Here is an 18579-nt window from a genome sequence, read left to right on the forward strand (position 1 = left end):
TGAGACTGTAGCCCGTATCCTGATTCCAAAGAGAAGCCAGATGTGTTTGCTACGTGCTGTTTGTCCTTTTAGTGCGTACAGCAGACTTTCAAGCAATTTTCAGGGAATGGGTTCTGATGGGTTATTAGGTTTTCCCTACCATTGCCCTGCAGACAGACTTTTCTAATTGCATCTTCAGCCTATAGAACTGAAGGCCATTCCGAGCACTGAATGACGCCGGGGACGAGAGCCAGTGGGATGGACAATGCCCACCCTGGATATTTAGCTCCTGCATACAAGCAGGCAGGGGTACCCAGACAGCATGGCAACAGCGAGCGGGCAAACAATCTCTGCGTGTCTCAGACTCTCAGGAATCAAACCATCAGCACAGTTTCTTGTCCCTGGCAGTCCTTGCTCATTTACCTACCAGCCTGGAAGAAGCAACCGTTCCCTCGCCGTTCCCCTGCCACAGGCCTTAAGCCTCACCACCAACTCTGGACCTGGTAACACTGACACTGGGATTTATTTATGTGACCTTGGAATGACTATTCCCAGACCGTACCTGGAGTCTGAGTTCATGTTGATGAATTATTCCACCTCCAAAACAAAAGCATCCCACTGACCTGAAGCACAGAGTTCAGACAACCTTAAACTTCCAACCCACAAATAAAAAAATACCTTTTGATAATGTCTCCCCTAGAAGACCACCTCTCACCCAAGTGTCATGAGCATCAATATTCCTGTTAGGGACCTTGGAAACACTACAAAGACTAAAATGATCTTTGAGTAGACGGTTTCAATAATACAGCAGGGGAAGACTTGCAATGCCCAAGTATGTCTCAGATGACTGTTTACATTTGTGGCCAGGCTTGGCTCAATTTGCAGAAAAAAAAAATCTTAAAAGGTTTTTCTTTTCTTCCATCTCTTGAAAAACAGTTTGTTTTTCTCATGTTAAATAATCATGGCTGGCTAATTATAAGAGCAATAAAAATTCATTATAGGCAGTTTAGAAAACACAGGAAAGTTCAAAGGAAAAAATAAAAACCACTGATATTATTCTTATCCAAAAAAAACACATAGGTAATACCCTCTTCTCAATGCACATGAACACATATACTTTACATAGAATTTTAAACATATGTGCTCATCTAAGAGTATAATCCCCAAAGAAGAGGCAGGTGACCCCCAGACACAAGAGAGTGAATGAAGAGAATTAAAGTAACAAATGATTACTGAGCACCTACTACATTCTGGGCACTTTCCCAGGCATCAGGAAAGTGGAGGGTGTGAAACACTTAAGCAGAAGTTGCTCTCAATAAATGGGGAAAGACTTTCTGAGCCTTTTTCCTGGCTCCACCAGGAAAGCTGTGTGACCTTCAACAAATCACTTAACCTCTCTGTGCCTCAGTTTCCTATTATACAAAATGGGGATTAAAAATCAGGGTGGTTGGGATGATCACATGAGTTTGTACATGTAAAGCCTCAGAATGCAGCCTGGGACTCAGAGGTGCTAGTTACGAGTTACTGCTCAAATAAATAAAAGGAGTTGGGGGGAGAAAAAAACAGGTACAAACACAGAAGGTCCAGGTTGACACTTGCGGTAGACTTTAGCCTTCAGAAAATCTTCTGGAAGGAGGTGGGCAGGGAACAGGTGGACATTGGAGCTGAGACAGACTGGGTAGAAAGCTCTTGCGTCCCAAGCAGAGGAAGCAGCAGGTGTAGAGATGGGAGGATGTGAATGAGGAGGGCTCCAGAGGTTTGTTTTACGAACGTCACAAACAGGAGCGTAGGGATGGGGCAGGGGGGCAAGGCAGGGTCAAGAGTGAAATACAGGAGGCATGGAAAGAAAATGGGGTAAAGACCCCAGATTTCCTTCAGGCACATTTCTCAGTTACAAAAGCAGTTCAAAGCAGCAGAGCTACATTATCCCACATCGCGATCGCTTCAAAAAGAAAGCTTTCTGGACTGTTTCGATAAAGTCAAAGGGAGCTGATTTATGTATTTTAAAATGACTTTTACAAGCAAGCATTTTCTAAAAACTCTATAAAGAGGCGGTGATGCAGTGAGCTAATGCTTCATACCTGCTCTCCAGACATCTCTAAACCCATCAATAATGTCTGTCCAAGCCCTTCCAGCACGACACAGCAGACCTCAAATAACATACTTCTTATTTGGGGGGTATTATTAAAAATAAAGACCTGAGAACCAAGTCAGATGAGGAATTTGGTCTTTGCTAATTCACAATGACTGGATTTCCCCATTTAGGAAAGGGAAAAAATAGAAAGAGAAAAATACATAGAAAAAAACACAGAATCTGAAAGTGAAAAGAGCTGTGACCAATACCTTTGCTAAAAAGAATGTCATTACTTGAGCTAAAAAAAAATGACACAAATGAACTTACTTATGAAACAGAAACAGACTCACAGACATAGAAAACAAACATATGGTTACCAGAGGGGAAAGAGGAGTGGAGGGATAAATCAGGAGTTTGGGATTTGCAGATACTAACTACTATATATAAAATAGATAAATAACAAGGTTTTACTGTATGGCACAGGGAACTATACCCATTATTTTGTAATAACCTATTTTGAAAAAGAATATGAAAAGGTGTATATGTGTGTGTGTGTATATATGTAACTGAAACACTGTGCTATACACCAGAAATTAACACATTGTAAACTAACTATACTTCAGTTTAAAAAAATGTTTTTAAAGAATGTCATTACATAATGTGTTAATCTTTGCAGAGTTAAGATTCAAAGCTTCATGGTTTAATAATACAAATAACATCTACCATGTCATGAGCTTTTTATAAATTGCCAGACAGTCCCTTTTTAGATATTATCTTCAATTCCCAAAAGAAATTCCAAATTCCCCAAATTCCAAATCTTAACAAATGCTGATCAAGACTTTCATAAGCAATTTATTTTAAATCCATGATTTGTGTCTCCATAGGCATTATTTTGTAGGTATTATTATCTTCATTTTTAAAATAAGAGAGGAAGCTGGGACTCAGAAATGCAGTGAATCTTGGGGACCACTCAGCTTTTGAGGGACCAGCTGGGATTTGAACACAGGTCCCTCAAGGCCCATGATGGCCAGCTTCCAAGATGGCTCCCAACGATCCCTGCCCCCGGCACCCACAATTCTGTGTAGTCACCTCGCACTGATCCACGGCTGGCCTGTGTGACTAAGAGTACTGTGGAAGTGACAATGTATGACTTACCAGCCTAGGTCACAGCGGCAGTTTCTACCTTGGTCTGCCCACAAATCACTCACTCTGGGAGAAGCTGGCCACCATGTTGTGAGGACACTCAAGCACCCGAACCGAGGAGCCCATGGGCTTTCTTGGAAACAGATCCTACAGCCCCAGCTGACATCTGTACTGCAAATAACCAAACCAGAACTGCCCATCTGAGCAACTCCCAGAGTCCTTCTCCAGAGAAACTGTGAGAGACAATATTTACTGCTGTCTTAAGTCACTCAGTTTAGGAGTAATTTGTCATGCAGCAGTAGATATTAATACATGCCCCGAAGCCTGTATTCCCTCCTCCACGTCTACACTGCCTTTCAGTTGCTTCAGTAATTTTATCTTTTAATTCTTATCACTGCATATTCATATTGAGAATTAACAAGATACTCACTGAAATCAAACCTATATACACACATATCTCAGGTTTCTTATTTGCCTCTATTTCTTGCTGGCACTGTTACACACAGGGCCTCACATTTTATATACACAATTGCTCTTTCCGATCTACCTCATCAAAAAGCGGGCAGCTAACAGAGTTTGTTAAGCCTCTGCTAGATAGTCCAGGAAACTATCTAGTCATATCTTTGGTTAAGCCCCTTGTACAGGTGTTTTCTCAGCGTGTTTTGTTTAAAAAAATAAACAACCGTGCTGAAACCCCACTACACATCTATTAAAATGGCTAAAATGAAAAGCACTGACAACATTAAGTGCTGGTGAGGACCCCACTTCTGGGTGTCTGCCTGTGAGAAGTCACGCCCACATGGAAACCCGCAGGGGAAAGTTCCCAGCAGCCATGCGTTTACAGCCACTCTATTCATAACTGACCCAACTGGAAGCAACCCCAATGTCTTTCAACAAGGGAACGGCTACACAAACTGTGGCACATCCACACGATGGAATACGGCTCAGCAACAGGAGGGAAAGGAGGATGGATGTTCACAATGGCTGAGAAGTATCTCAAAGAGTAAGTGAAAGAAGCTAGTCTCAAAAGGCTACCTCCTCTGTGACTGCACTTATATGGTATCCTGGAAAAGAACAAACAGTGACAGAGGGAAGATCAGCGGTTCACAGGGGCTGGGTAAGGAGAGAGGGGAGGGCGACACAAAGGAACAACGTATGGGAACTTGCTGAGTTGATCAGAATGTTCCATGTCCTGATTGTGGTGTTGGGCACACAAATCAGTCCAGGTGGTAAAACTTAAGAACAGTACACAGGGGGAAAAAGTCATTCACTGTACATAAATGTTTTTTAAATTTTAACACACAGTTGCTTCCCTTCTAAAGCAATTTCAATTCCCTTTTCCCTTAAAAAGAAATGTATCTGTTAAACAACCTTCAGGGACTAGAGCCCTGTGGCTTTCCAAATCTTGAAAAAAACAAATAAACAAAAAATGCTGATCAAAAGGACTTGTTACTCTAAGTAACAAGCAAATTACTTAGAGTCTGTGATTTGTATCTCAAGTGCCCAGTGTTTTTCAAACCATTCTATTCGTTATCTTCCTCTACAGCTGAGGACGAATCTCCCACCTGTATGTCCCTATTAAATGCAGTCTCACCTGGGAGCAAACAACCTATCAGGAGAACACAGGCAGACTCGCACAAGTTCTCAATAAATGTGTCCTGGGTGAGTGAATGGTGGGCTCATCCCTGAAGTCACAGGGGATTAGCTGCATCTGTCCCCAGCCTGTCCCAAAGGCATCCATCCGACAGCCTCTGGGAAAAATCAGCCCCCACTTTGGGCCACTCTCTGAGCACAAGGGTGACCATCCACTTAGACGCCCCCTGTTCCGGCATCCCGTGCAGTTAGCAAGTCCTTTCAGTATTGAAAATGTCTCAGTTTGGACCAAAAACTATATATGGTCCCCCTGAAGACAAGGATGTTTTGGACTGTTTTATTCACTGATGTGAATGTCGAGAATAGCGCCCTCCGGATAAAAGGTGCTTGACAGATCTGCCTTCAAACTGAGATGAGTTTTACTCTTTCTAACTTGGGAAAAGTTACTGAGAATTTAATGAGTTGTGATCTTCTAGTTGCGTAGGATCCTATGGTAAGATTTCCATTAATCCATCAAAGAAAGGCTCTTTTTTAAGCACTGGGAAGATAGGATAGAAGTTTGAGACATGGCTTCTGACCTCCAGAAACTAACACTGGTGAAAAAGGCAAAATTCACATGTCAGGAAATAACAACGATGCCAGATACTCTGTGTATGAAACCAGTTACGCCACCGCCACTGGCACCACTGTCACCTCCCCCAGAGTGCCCTGGGAGCTCTCCAACATGTCTGTGTACAATCTCAAATGGTGAGCCAATGGAGTGGCGACATAGACATGGCTTTGACTGGGAATCTGAAAAACAGGCAAGACTCAGATGTGTCACAAATGGAGCATCTTCCTTCTCAATACATGGTTGTCTTGAAACAGCCCTGTTTGCTGGGGACTGATTAGGGCTGCCAGGAATTAACACCTTGGCTTACTAAGTGTTTCTGAACAAAAGCAGAGACAGGGGATCACGTAAGGGGTTGTCACATTGAGAAGAAAATAATGCAGAGGCACCCCTCCCATCCCAGCCTGACATGGGCCAGTTTTGCTAGAAACTCACACCAAGCAAGTTCGATCTCTGCCCCTCTCCTCCCACTCGGGAAGGTGTGTGTGAGTACAAGTGAGAGGAACGGTGTTTGGGGATGATATCTAAGGAGGGAAAATCTCTTATGACACCCGTCGAAGGGAACATTAGGTGAGATCCCTGCTCTCGGTGCTCTCAGACAGCAACATTTATGTGATGGGAACCCGCCAGCTTCCGCACAGCCCTGGGAGGAGATGGACTGATGCCTCTCCTTCCTATTTCTTCCCTGCCAGTCCCTCCCCCAGGAAGTTTCTTCCCCTGGCAATCCTATCCATCTGGAAAGGCTACTGTGCCCCACCCTCATCCCATGCCTGTACACCCCAAACTCCCACACCCACCACAAGAGGGGTCCCTCAACTGAGCTAAACAGGAGTCCTTCCCTGGAGGGGTAGGGACAGGGGGTTCAAACTCCACTAGGGGATTCTCCATCACAGCAGGAGCGGTACGAGTGCTTCATCCAAAGGAACAGAACCTGCGCAAAGGTGTGAATAGTTGTTCACGTGACTGGAGGACCACTTGACTTTTAAGGCAGGGCCATGGATATTCTACTTCCTGCGATGTGCAGGACAGCCCCACCATCCCCAGCAACAGTCCCAAAGTGCCAGTAGAGAGACCCAGAAAAATGAAGCCAATACCCAGCAAAAAACAGGACACGGTGAGGGCAACCCCAGAAGGCTGGCATCTTTGGACCCTCATCTCCACCTGAGATGACCCACCTCTCCCCTGTCTGGGGTGAGTACTGAGAGCCACAAAAGTCCCCTATTCTGCTTCATATAGCTCAATCTGAGCATCTGTCCTTGCAACAAAACAGACCTTCTTTCCATAGATTTATGTACAGATGATCACTGCAGCCAAATACTGTAACCAAAAATTGCCCAATCAAAGGCAGCGTTATACATGCTATGTAGAGCCACATAGGGGAATATATAAAGACATAAAACATTTTCATTTCAAAGAAAACTCAGTATGGAAAATACTTACACAATGTTAAGGGGAAAAAACGGCTTCTAAATGGACATGCATCACTCTCCCAATTAAAAAAAAAAAGTATGTTTGTGTGTATAGGGAAAAATACTAGGAATACATTGAATATGCCAAAAGTCAAATGGAAATAAACCAAATTTTAATTTTCATAAATTTTGAGTGGCAGGATTGCAAGGGATTTTCACTTTCTGTTTTATACATGAATACTTTTCTAATCCTGTTACAATAAACAGACTACAAAGGGAACATTAAAATAAACAAACAAGCTAACAAACCAAAACTTCTGTATTGAAATGAAACGCCACTTCCAACTAGAATCTACTGCCTTGCTATCCTGACTCCTTCCGTTACTATACTTTGTGCAAGGCTCTTGTCATATTCCACCTTTTCTTATAATTATCTAGATATTTCTCCCATTTGGTTCAGATGCTACACTGACAGCAGGGACTGAGCCCTATTTCTGTGGCACCAATGGTAACTAGTAATTCAACACAGTTGTTCGATAAATATCTGCTGAATTGATACTCCACAAGTGAAGTAAAAATAAAAAAAGCAATGAATATGCAAATTACCCTGGTCACATGGCCATCTTGATGGTAAGGGGGGGAATGATCAAATTTGGGTTTTTTGTTGTTGTTTTGATGAAATGTGGGCAGTTTTATTTATTGTAACAGAATATATATTTTTTCCTGCCTTCCAGTTTTTTTTTATACATATATATGTATTTATTGAACTATAGTCAGTTTACAATGTTGTGTCAATTTCTGGTATATAGAATAATGCTTCAGTCATACATGAACATACATATATTCGTTTTCATATTCCTTCCCACCATAAGTTACTGTAAAATATTGAATATAGTTCCCTGTGCTGTACAGTATGAACTTGCTGTTTGATCAGATTTGTTTTTAAAAGTCGTATCAATTAAGTGAAAACAGAGAATAACTATTGCTGTATACTCTGCAAGTTGTTTACTTGGATATTTTACACCTGCTTTATTTGCTTGGATTAATATTGAGGTTATTATGAAACCATTTAACTTTTCTTTACAGGTTCACAAATACATATGTTTAATTTTTTAATTTGGTAAACCTCTGGTTTATCCAAATCCTGACATTTCCGAGCAGCCCACTCCACTAATAACATTGGCCCCACCTAAGATCTGATGTCAGAGGACCAAAAGATCCTATAGGATTATAAAGGAAGATATTAATCTCTCATTAATAATGTCCTCACAAATCTCCTAAGCAATATTAAACGTGCAGATAAATGCCATTCTAGGTTGACAGAAATGGCAGGTACTGCCATCATTTGTTCTCTTAAAGAAATAAAACATTATTGTCAAGTATGTCCTGTGATCCCAAACCCCAAATGGTCAATTCTAAGCAGATGTCCTGCAAGGCCATTTTAAGAGGAAAGGTGAAGTTCATGCAGACTCAGTGACAAGATTTGCACTCGCCATCAAATATTTAAAGTCCTTTAAAATAGTTCATTGCTTTCAATGACCTGATATGATCACAAAGTCACTTTCCACATAATTAACAATAAGAAACTCATTTTCTCATAGATAGTATGAAATGGCAGATGAAAGATAAATCAGTCTGCCAACATGTTAGAATGGCTATCATCAAAAAGACAAGAAATAAGTGTTGGCGAAGATGTGGAGAAAAGGGAACCCTCCAGCACTGCTGGTGGGAATGTAAATTGGTGCAGACACTATGGAAGTCAGTATGGAGGCTCCTCGAAAAATTAAAAATAGAACTACTATACAATCCAGCAATTCTACTCCTGGGTATTTATCCAAGGAAAACAAAAACACTAATTTAAAAAGATACATGCACACCTATGTTCTCTGCAGCATTATTCAGCCAGGACATGGAAAAAACCTAAGTGTCCTCTGAAATGACTGGATAAAGAAAATGTGGTGTATATATACACACACACACAGTGGGACATTACTCAGCCATAAAAAAGAATGAAATCATACCATTTGTGACAACATGGATCGACCTAGAGGGACTTAAGATACATGAAATAAGACAGAGAAAGACAAATGCTGTGTGTTACCACTTATATGTGGAATCTAAAAAAATAAAATGAATAAATATAACAAGACAAACAGACTCATAGATACAGAGAACAAACGAGTGGTTAACAGGGGGAAGGAGGGTGGGGTGATGGTCAAAATAGGGAAAGGGGATTAAGAGGTACCAACTACAAGCTATAAAATAAATATGTCACAGGGATGTAATATATAGCACTGAGGATATAATCAATAATATTGTAATACTGTATATACTTTGTATAGTACATAATCTATAAAAGTATCAAATCACTATGTTGTACACCTGAAACTAATACAATATTGTCAGTCAACTATACTTCAATGAAAAAAAAGAAAAACATTTAAAAAAAAAAGTCTTCCAGTTAATGTATCAGTCAAGATGCTTTGGATGGCAATAACAGAATTAGAAAGTAGGTAAATTCATTGTTTAATGCACTAAGTCCACGTTTGCATTATTTAGTATACAAAATTTGCTATTATTTAGTATACTAAGCTCCAGGTGCAGCAAGGTCAGTGACTCAGTGATGCCCACATGAACTCTGCTTTCATCTTTCAGTTCCATCATCTTCCTGCCTTTGTCTAAATGCTAATCACAACATGGCTGCTGTAGTTCCAGGCATCACACTCAGTCCAGTCCTTGGGGCTCTCTTTAAGAGCACAGAAACATTCCCCAGATCCCTCTTCAAAGACCATCCAGATGTTGGAGGCTTCTAGGAAGGATCCTGCTTAATGACAAAAGATGCTTGAAGAAGGCTGTGCCATCACTGGCCTGACAATACCAAATGTGTGAGAGTAAGACGCTTGGAGTGGCTGCAGCCATTCTCCATAACAGCTAATTAGGCTACAGCAGCCTAATTAACCAGTAGGCAACAAGCCCAAGTACAAAGAACAACAAGCTGGGATGGCGGGGTGGAAGGACAGAAAGAACCTGGGTCCTTGGTGCTACTGGGAGCTGAGACACTGAACAGGGAGCCCCTTCCCTCTTCTTATTACTTGAGGCAACTAATTATCTGATGGCTTACACTGCTATAGGTGAGACATTCTACCACTTGAAGATAACCGCACTCTTAAAGTTTTAGGGAAAGAGTACGAATAACCTGCCCAACATCTCCAAGGTGGACAAGACACAGAAGGGCAGCTCTGTCTGGTTTCAATACCTATTTTCCAGTTCTTCTTACCTTTGCTACCATCCTCTGACTTCTGTATTCTAAAAAGTCATAGGGCTTTCATTACACACATTTTAATCAAGTCAACCAATATGTATTTACCTTCTATGGGCAAGAGGAACAAAAATGAGGAAAACCTACTTTCTGACCTGACAATGTTTGTTCTCCAGTGCAGAAAATGAAGGGAATACAGAGCAAGATAGAATTCATGTCAAAACAGAGAAACTAAAGTCCTTTTACAACCATTTAAATGTGCCATTCTGACCTCTTTTTAGAATGTCACATCTTCCTTTTACCCAGGGCCCCATTTTTGTTTTGATTTCAAAAATATTTATTTCTCACAATCCTTCTGTGTGCTAAAAGAATACCACTCAACTTTGAATTTTGGAAAGCTGTCTATTTGATCAGAATCTTAAATACCTTGTTTCCCCAGGTTTTCAAAATAAGCAGGGATTTTTGTTTTGTTTTGTTTTGTTTTCTCATTTCTGTGTCTTTTCAACTCAGTGTTAGTTAGGAAAGAACAAAACTGCCCTATCCCCATCGAGTAAATGGAGTTTGACCTCTTGAGCAGAACATTAGTTAATGTCTTACATACAAAAATGTTATTTTTCCAAAGCTGAATAAATCCCCTGACCTTTAATAAGTTCAATAATTAGACCATGTACAACATCTTCCTAATAACTTCTGCTCTTTGAAAGATACCATTCAAAAAAGGAAGAGATGAAAAAAAAGACTGGTGAAAGCATTCACAAGACCTAGATCTAAATGAACTTGCACGCGGAATACGTACAGAACTATAACCGTAAGATAAGATGGCGTTAAGTCTGTGCAGCTTTCTGTACGTCAGTTATACTCAAACGCTATATAAAACAATCAGACAAAAACAAAGAAAAAGAATAAAGTTCTAATGGACATATCACGAAAGAAAATATACAAGCAGCCAAAAAGCACGTGAAAACCTATCATTTCCCTATCAGGGAAATACAAAACAAAACCACAACGAGATATCACTACACATCCAGCAGGATGGCTAAAATGAAAAAGATGGGTAATTTCAAGAGTTTGTGAGGATTACAGTAAGTGGAACACTCATATAATCATTGGTGGGAACATTAAACTGTACAAACACTTTGGAAAACAGATGGCAGTTCCTTATAAACATACACTTATTATAAGGCCTAGCAATAAAAAGGAAAACAGAGCTCCACACAAAGACTTGTTCACAAATGTTCATAGCAGCCTTATTCATGACAGCCCCAAACTAGAAACAACCAGTGTGGTGGCCAAGGGGGACTGGATCAACAAACTGTAGCACATTCAGACACTGGAATACTACTGAGCAAGAGAAAGGGATACTGTGACAAGAGGACAAGAGGGAAGAGTCAAGAGTGAGGTGGGGGAGGGGCAGATGGAGGAGGAGAGAGAGGAATACAAGTAGAGGAGAAATTCCATCTAGACACAGAAAACCTGCAGAATTCCCAAGGGTTGTAAAAGCAGCCAGAGAGAAAAGATAGACTATTTACAAATAACAACTAACCTGACAGCCGACAGGCGCCACAACAATGGAACCAAAACAGAGTTGATTAACACAGGAACAACTACCTAGAATTGCACACCCAGGTAATTTATCATTCCAGGACAAATTTAAAGGCACATAAAAACTGAGGTTACCCCCAACAGATGTTCACTAACGGAACTTCTCAAAAAAAAAAAAAAAAATCTCAGGAAGAAGTAAAGTCCTCCCCAAAGCGAATTTTTCAGGTAGGTTTTACTTTCTTCTTCATGCTTTCAGTGCCTTGGTTTTTTTTTTTAAATGAGCCTATATCTTTTTTACAATATTACCTAGCTTTAAAGGTTAGTTGAAACTGTGAAAATTAGAACAAAACAGAAATGAAATCAGATATCAAATTTTCAAATTCCTGGAACAGAAACCTGTCAAGGCTAATATTAAATTCCCCTTAAAAACCTTAAAGACTAACTTGAAAGGACATGAAAAATGAGGTTTACTTATTCACTCAACAAGTATTTAGCAAGGGTTTGCTATGTGTCAGACAATATACTAGATCCAGAATTAACAGAATGAAAACAAAAAAATTAAAGTTGTCATAAAACTAGATTGATAAGTCTTCTCTTAAAAGATACCTTTATGGAAAGTCCAAAGTCAGCACATATGACAAAGTTATTCCCGTGGTGAGGAGTATTATCATAATAGAGAGTTAAAGGTAATCCAGTTTGACCTGAGGCTCTTTTGTTTGAAAATGCATGCACAAATATGACCATTTTCCATATGAAATTAATTCATGTAAATGATGAATTCCCACCTTAACTCAATTGCCAATCCTGCCGTTTGTCTATAATTTGTTCCATGTTAAATAAGAAAAAACTGCCTTTGTGAGTTGAGTGCATAGGCAGCACTGAGCATGCGCTCACTTTTCTGTTTGGTTACACTGTACCGATGGTCCCTGGCTTATTTCACAAGTATCAAAGGCTTAGAACACTCTTATTTAATATGTATCAATTGTATGCTTTTGCTTAAAGTATCCACTTGGCAAAAGATTTTTAACTGACTTAAACCAGGAGGAGGACAGCCTATAAAAAGCTAGTTTCTCCACTTTAAAATAAACATTTTCTGGGGGCTTTTTGATTAAAAACAAAGGCGGCATTTGGCATAAAAGGACTGGCAAAATCAGTATTTCAAGTAATTTGAATGGAAACCATTGGGCTCTGATCTGCCTGGACATGTGGAAATGGTTAAGGCAGTAACCTGGCGGAAACAGAGGGTGAGGGGGCTATGATGAAGTGAGGCCACAGCAGAAACTCTAACCGTTAAAAAGCAAGAGAAAGAGTTGGCCCACTACTTCCCATACAATAATCAGCCCTGGAGAGCCTTCCTCTCAATCAAAAGCACCAATTAATAAGAGAGGCACAGCCACAGGAACCTTCAAAAGCCCACCCTGTCTGCTCCCAGGCAATGGTAAGCAACACCTAGAACACCTGTGCACTGAAGCAGCAAGGACTCAAGTGACTGCATCTGGGGATTACATGGGCCCCTCCCTTATCTGCAGTATCTTCAGTTAAGAGGGGCAAGTGCATTTCTCAAAAACACTAGGCACTTGTCTGCAATAAGCAAGGCCAGTTACCAAGGGTTTGTTTAAAACGCCCGGTTCACCATACTTATTAAAGCATTAACCAGGTACCTTACAAATCCACACTTTCCTCATCCTCTGGGAAAGTCACAATGCCGTCTTTCCTAAAGAGTGTTCAGCATGCAAAAAACTGGGCTCTCGTCTCTCCTCCAGTGTTCTCTAACACCCTTAAGGATGGGGAAAGGTTTTCTTTTTCAAAATCTGTCATAGGCACCATTCTTATAAATATATATCATTTTCCAAATGAATTAAACTCCTATGCTCAATGAATCTTAGAGGATGACTTCCACCTAAGGGGGGAAAAACTAACCCTTTCAATACTATATTCAATTCTTATCTTCTTAAAAACCATTTCCTTGGACAGTTTCTTTCATGAAAAGCAAAACAAAAATACTCAGCCAGGTTCCTCATAGTTCTTAACATGATGTAACTGCAATGCACTAGAAGAAAATGATCCAGGATAGATTTTTAAATCTTCTTTTGGTAAATTTGGCCTCAGAGTAGCATTAGTATTCTATTATGACCTAAGGAATTAAATCCCTGTATAAATTCCAAGAAGAGACTATCTATGTGAAAAGGGGCATTAAAAACCTAACTTCAGGATTCCCTTAGGGGGAAGAACTCCTTAAATGAAAAGGCACACTCTAACTCATGGGCAGGGGAAGGCTACCAAATCTGTGACCCTACTGAGAACGGCTACATCATCACCGAGTATTTCAAGGTTCTCATCCACATAAAAGAAAGAAGAGATTCTGGGAAGCACTGGGCTAACAGCTTACTATTTCCACCAACACTTCGCCCAGAAAGCCAGCCACTGGCCAATAATGTATCTATTTATTTTACCCAGAAGCAGATCTATTAGCCAGACATTCTAAAAACACAAACGTTTCGTTGTGCTTGGAATAACTCCAATATTGGTGCCTTGCTGCAGAACGATGCTGCAGGAATATAAAGTGAGCCATGTGGATGCCGAACCCACACATGAAGTGCATCGTTAGAAACTGTCAAATCCAGAAGACCAACCCTTTGGAAAGGCTGAGGTTAAATCCCCAGCCAGAAGAAGGCTGTGGAATGTGGGAAGAAAGCCAAAGGTGGGAGACTTCAGAAGGGCCCCTGCCTGATCACAACAACGAGGGCAATTTTTAAGGCACAAGCCCCAGAGCTCTCAGGACCAAAAAAAGGCCTTTCTTCCTCCAGGCCTGTTTAGACTGAATAAGAAAAGCAAGACAATGCTGGAGGATGTTCTGAAATGGGCTTGGCCAAGTCACCACGTGCAGAGCACATTAAACATAACCCACTGCTAGTCCGGGCTTTGGACTCTGCTGAAGATACTGCCTGCTGGGTGGTGGAGATGGGGTCCCCAAAAGCCAAGGCTCAGGGGGAACCTGAAACAGAGGAGGGCGGGGCTGAGCAAGTCAAACCTGGGAAACTAACTAGGAAGACATTAACAACTGTAATAAAATGAAACAGCCAGAGGCCACCATAGTACTCCAGAAGGCTCGGAGACAGGCTGAGCCGGCTAAACTATTCCAGAAGAGAGGCAATCTCTCCACATCACAAGGGGCTGATCTGACATTAGGGTCTAGGTTTCTTTGTGAGCTTCACCTCTCTCCTTTCTGGGGAATCCTGCACAGACTCCAGCTGGGCTCCAACTGCCATAAACGAAATCCAGATTGGTTATGGGGAACTCATTTTTCCCCTCAAATAAAACAGACACACACACACACACACACACACGCACTCTCTCTCTCTCTCTCTGTCTCACTCTTTCTCTCTCTCTCTCTCAAAGGTCTGGCGGAATCACAAAGCTACAGTTTCCGGAACTTAAATCATTAAACCACAATCAGAAGTTGTTTTGAAATGCTCACCACAAAAATCTGTGTCCTTTACGTAAAAAAGAAAAAAGACAAGAAAATAAGAAGAAAGGAAGGAAGAAGAAGAAGAAAAAAAACTTTGCTCTCCATAAAGGCTGGCGGTAAAGAACAAAATCTAACTTAGACAGAGGGTGTGTTCCTCTTTGTCACCCACTGGGGTCCTCGCGCCGTGCGTGGGCGAACCACGGACACCCGGCAGCCTGGTGGCACCCGAGCCAACAGCCACCACCCTGGCTCTCGGTCGGCCTCAGGGCCGAGATTGCGGCCGGAGGTCCGGAAGCGGCGTCCGGCGCTGTCACCGTGCCGGGTGGGATAGGAGGAAGCGGGGGAAGGGCGCCCCGGGGCGGGTGGGGCGAGAGGGGACGCGCGCGGAGCTCGCAGACCGACTCCGCGGAGGGTGCAAAGGGCGGCGCGGAGCCCGGAGGCCCCCGAGCTCCGGCTATTGTTGCAGGGGCTGCCCCGGGCCCGGCGGGCTAGTCTCCCGCCTTAGTAGGGGACCCGGATCTCACCCGCCGCCACCTCCTCGGAGCAAGATCTGAGGGCTACGCAGCCACCTCCACTCGCGCCCAGGTCGGTCGGCTCCAGGTGCCCGACTCACACAAGTTGCCGCCCGCCCGCCTGCCGCGGTCATTGTTCCCCGCGCGCCTCCTACCTCCACGGGGCAGGCGGCTCTGCCTTCCACTCCCGGCCTCCTGACTCCACAGCTCCGAGCCCCGGGCGGCCGAGGGCGCGGCGGCTCCGGCTGCGCGTGCAGCGGGGGCGCTCGGCTATTAATACCCGCGGGCGGCGGCGCGGACGCGCTAGCGGGGCTGGCGGTGGCCGGCCGAGGTCCGAACCATCAAAGGTGGCGCGGGGCGGAGGGGAGGGCGGAGCAGGAGGGGTGGGTGGGGAGCGGGCTCAGGGTCGCCATGGCCGCCTCGACGCCGGGCCGAGCGGCACTCGCGCGGGGAGGAGCGGTGCAAAGCGGGCGGCGGCCGCGTCTCCGCCCCGCGCGCCAGCCGAGCGCCCGCAGCCCTGCGCCCGCGCCGGCCCCGCCGCCTCCAGGCCGGCGAGCGGGAAGTGAAGGCGGGCGCGCCCCTCCCCGGGCCTGGGCCGGCCCCTCGGCGGGGGGAGCGAACCCGGGCCCCGCGCAGCCCGAGCAGCGGGGACGGCAGGAGAGCCACAGCCCCCTCCAGCGTCCGCGCCTGCGACCTGCGCGCCGGCGCGCCCCGCCCCTCTCTGCCCCGGGGGCAGGTGCGCCGCGGCGCTCCCTGTCCGGAGCGCCCCTCCCCGGCCCGGCGAGCCCACCTCGATCCGCGCCTTTACTTGGTCCTGCAGCCGGGGCCGGTCTCCCCGCGCGGCGCCGCCAAGCCGAGCGCAAGAAGCACTGAGGAGTGCGCTGCGCCACCACGGACGCGCCAATCCTGCCGCTGGGGTTGAAGGCGAGATAAGGGGAGCGGGAGACAAGCACACGGGCAAAACCAGGAGCAGCTGGAGGGCGATCGGCGGCGAGGACTCGGCAAGTCGTTGTTGAGGTCGTGCAAGGGGGAGCCCCGCCCGTAGGTCCACCTAGGACTTAAACTACGTTGTCGCGCGAGCAGCAGCGCTTGGCAGGGATCCACGGGCACCACCCCCTCCCCGGGGCCACAGGAGCAGGCTTCCGGCACCACCCTGGGCTGCGAGGGACTTAATCCCGGAGGGGCAGTTGTCACCTCCCCCCTCTACGGCTCAGCGTCCTCCACCCCGGCGAATCCCCCCGACAATCCCCACCCTCCACTCCCCGCCTCCCGGGACCGGAGCAGTGCCTCGCGGGGGAAAGGAGTGGAATAGGTTAGGAACTGTACGCAGATTCTTGTTCGCCTTCGGGGTTCCTGGAATTCGTTGGAGGAGGGAGCAAGATCCAGGACCGAGCAGGCAGGGAACTAAGGAAGGGGAAAGTCATTGTCCCCACCCTCCAGCTGGGAGCTGAGGTTTACTATCTCCCTACCCCCTTCCTCGGCCCCTGGTCTTGCCCTGTTTTCTCGCTGGGGTGGACCCTCTACGCTGGAGGGAAAGGGCCAAACGTCAGCAGGTTGGAAACAAAACCGACCCTCTTCTAGATCCCGAGGCTAGTGGGCCCCCACCCCTGATGGCTGCTGGCTCCTGAATCCTGGTCTTTTGGGGCAGTAAAGAGGTTTTCGACCTCCAGCCTGGAGGCAGTTTTCTGCAGATCACAACTGAACTCAAAAGAGGAACAGCGCAGGGGACCCGTGGAAGAGTGGGTTAACACAAGAACAGGGTGACTTAGAAGTATGGTGGTGCTTGTGCGTAGCTGGTATGGGTCGTTTCTGGAGCAAAGAGCAGAGGAGCAAAGAGACATATTTTGAGTCTGAGGTACAAAACTGTATTTTTTTTTAAACGCCAGTATATCTGGTGAAGTTGGAAGTAAAGAGGGTCATATGGGCCTCAAATCTAAAAAGAACAGCAGACGGGCAGTTTGTGGTTGAAGAAAAGATATTGTGGGTTGGAGGTTTGGCTCTGTTCTAAGCAGCTGTGTGGCTCTGGATAAACCAGAGAGCAGAGGTTTCAGGCCAGTGATTCTCTAAGGGTGCTTCCCAGACCTGCAGCAGCAGCACCTGGAAACTTTAAGAAATGTAAATTCTTGGGCCCCACACCAGACCTGCTTTCGCAGGTTGTCCAATCTTTATGGGCATCAGAATCGCCTGCAGGACTAATTCAAAGACCCACTGAATCTGAAACTCCCTTTCCCAGAGTTTTGGATTCAGGAGGTCTGGACTGAGGCTTGAGGGTGTGTGTTTGAAACAGGTTCTCAGGCAGTGCTGGGCCCACACCTTGAGAACTACTGGGATTAGGGTACTGGGTCTCAGAATCACAAAATCACATAAGATTTTAAAAACTCTCAATGTCAGGCATCACCCCAGCTGAATATACCAGGATTTCCAGGGTTGGAACCCAGGCATCAGTATTTTAAAGTCCTGTAGGTGATTCCAATGCCTGGCCAGGTTTGTGGCAGACCTGGAGATCATGGTAGATGCAGATTTTGGTTTAGGAAGCTTGAGACATGATATCTCCAACAGGCTCTCTGGTGCAGCCTTTATGTTTACTAGTCCAGGCACTACACTAACTAGCAAGCAAGGTGCTACGGCAAACCTCACAGCTAAAACCAAAAAACTGCAGAAACCACAGAAAATTAGAAAAGTGACATTTACCCAGCCACCTCCTTTGAAAGACAGACATTTTCCACATGCTATAGTGTTTCTTCATCTTCTTTCTATGTCTGGAATAAGGTTTGTGCTGTTTTGCTCTTAGCACACTTATGATTATAATACATAACATCTGATGCTGTTTTGTTTTGTTTTGCGGGAAGGTGACTTTTAAAGGACACAATCTGAGCCGGTTTATAGGCAGAGGGTAGCAGCCTGTGGGGAGGAAGGGAAAGAAAAAGGAGGGCAGACTTGGGGGGTGTCCAGCTGGAAAAGGCTGGCAAACCCCCAGTGTCCTGCCAGC

At 44.6% G+C, this 18579-nt stretch overlaps 1 protein-coding gene across 3 annotated transcripts in view; it reads right to left on the bottom strand.

Annotated features, from left to right (window-relative positions):
* Window positions 1–16711, bottom strand: part of FARP1 (FERM, ARH/RhoGEF and pleckstrin domain protein 1) — a 277212-nt gene extending 260501 nt beyond the window's left edge. For 2 of the 3 annotated variants that reach the window (XM_032496745.1, XM_032496741.1), the window contains exon 1: window positions 15746–16156. The gene's annotated coding sequence lies outside the window, so the exon portion shown is untranslated. Of the gene's footprint in view, window positions 1–15745; window positions 16157–16398 lie in introns of those variants that run through there. The other variant, XM_032496743.1, reaches the window with a different exon arrangement.
* Window positions 16712–18579: the final 1868 nt, after the last annotated feature.

The sequence above is a fragment of the Camelus ferus genome, chromosome 14 (assembly GCF_009834535.1).
Source record: "Camelus ferus isolate YT-003-E chromosome 14, BCGSAC_Cfer_1.0, whole genome shotgun sequence".
In the NCBI taxonomy this organism is placed as follows: domain Eukaryota; kingdom Metazoa; phylum Chordata; class Mammalia; order Artiodactyla; family Camelidae; genus Camelus; species Camelus ferus.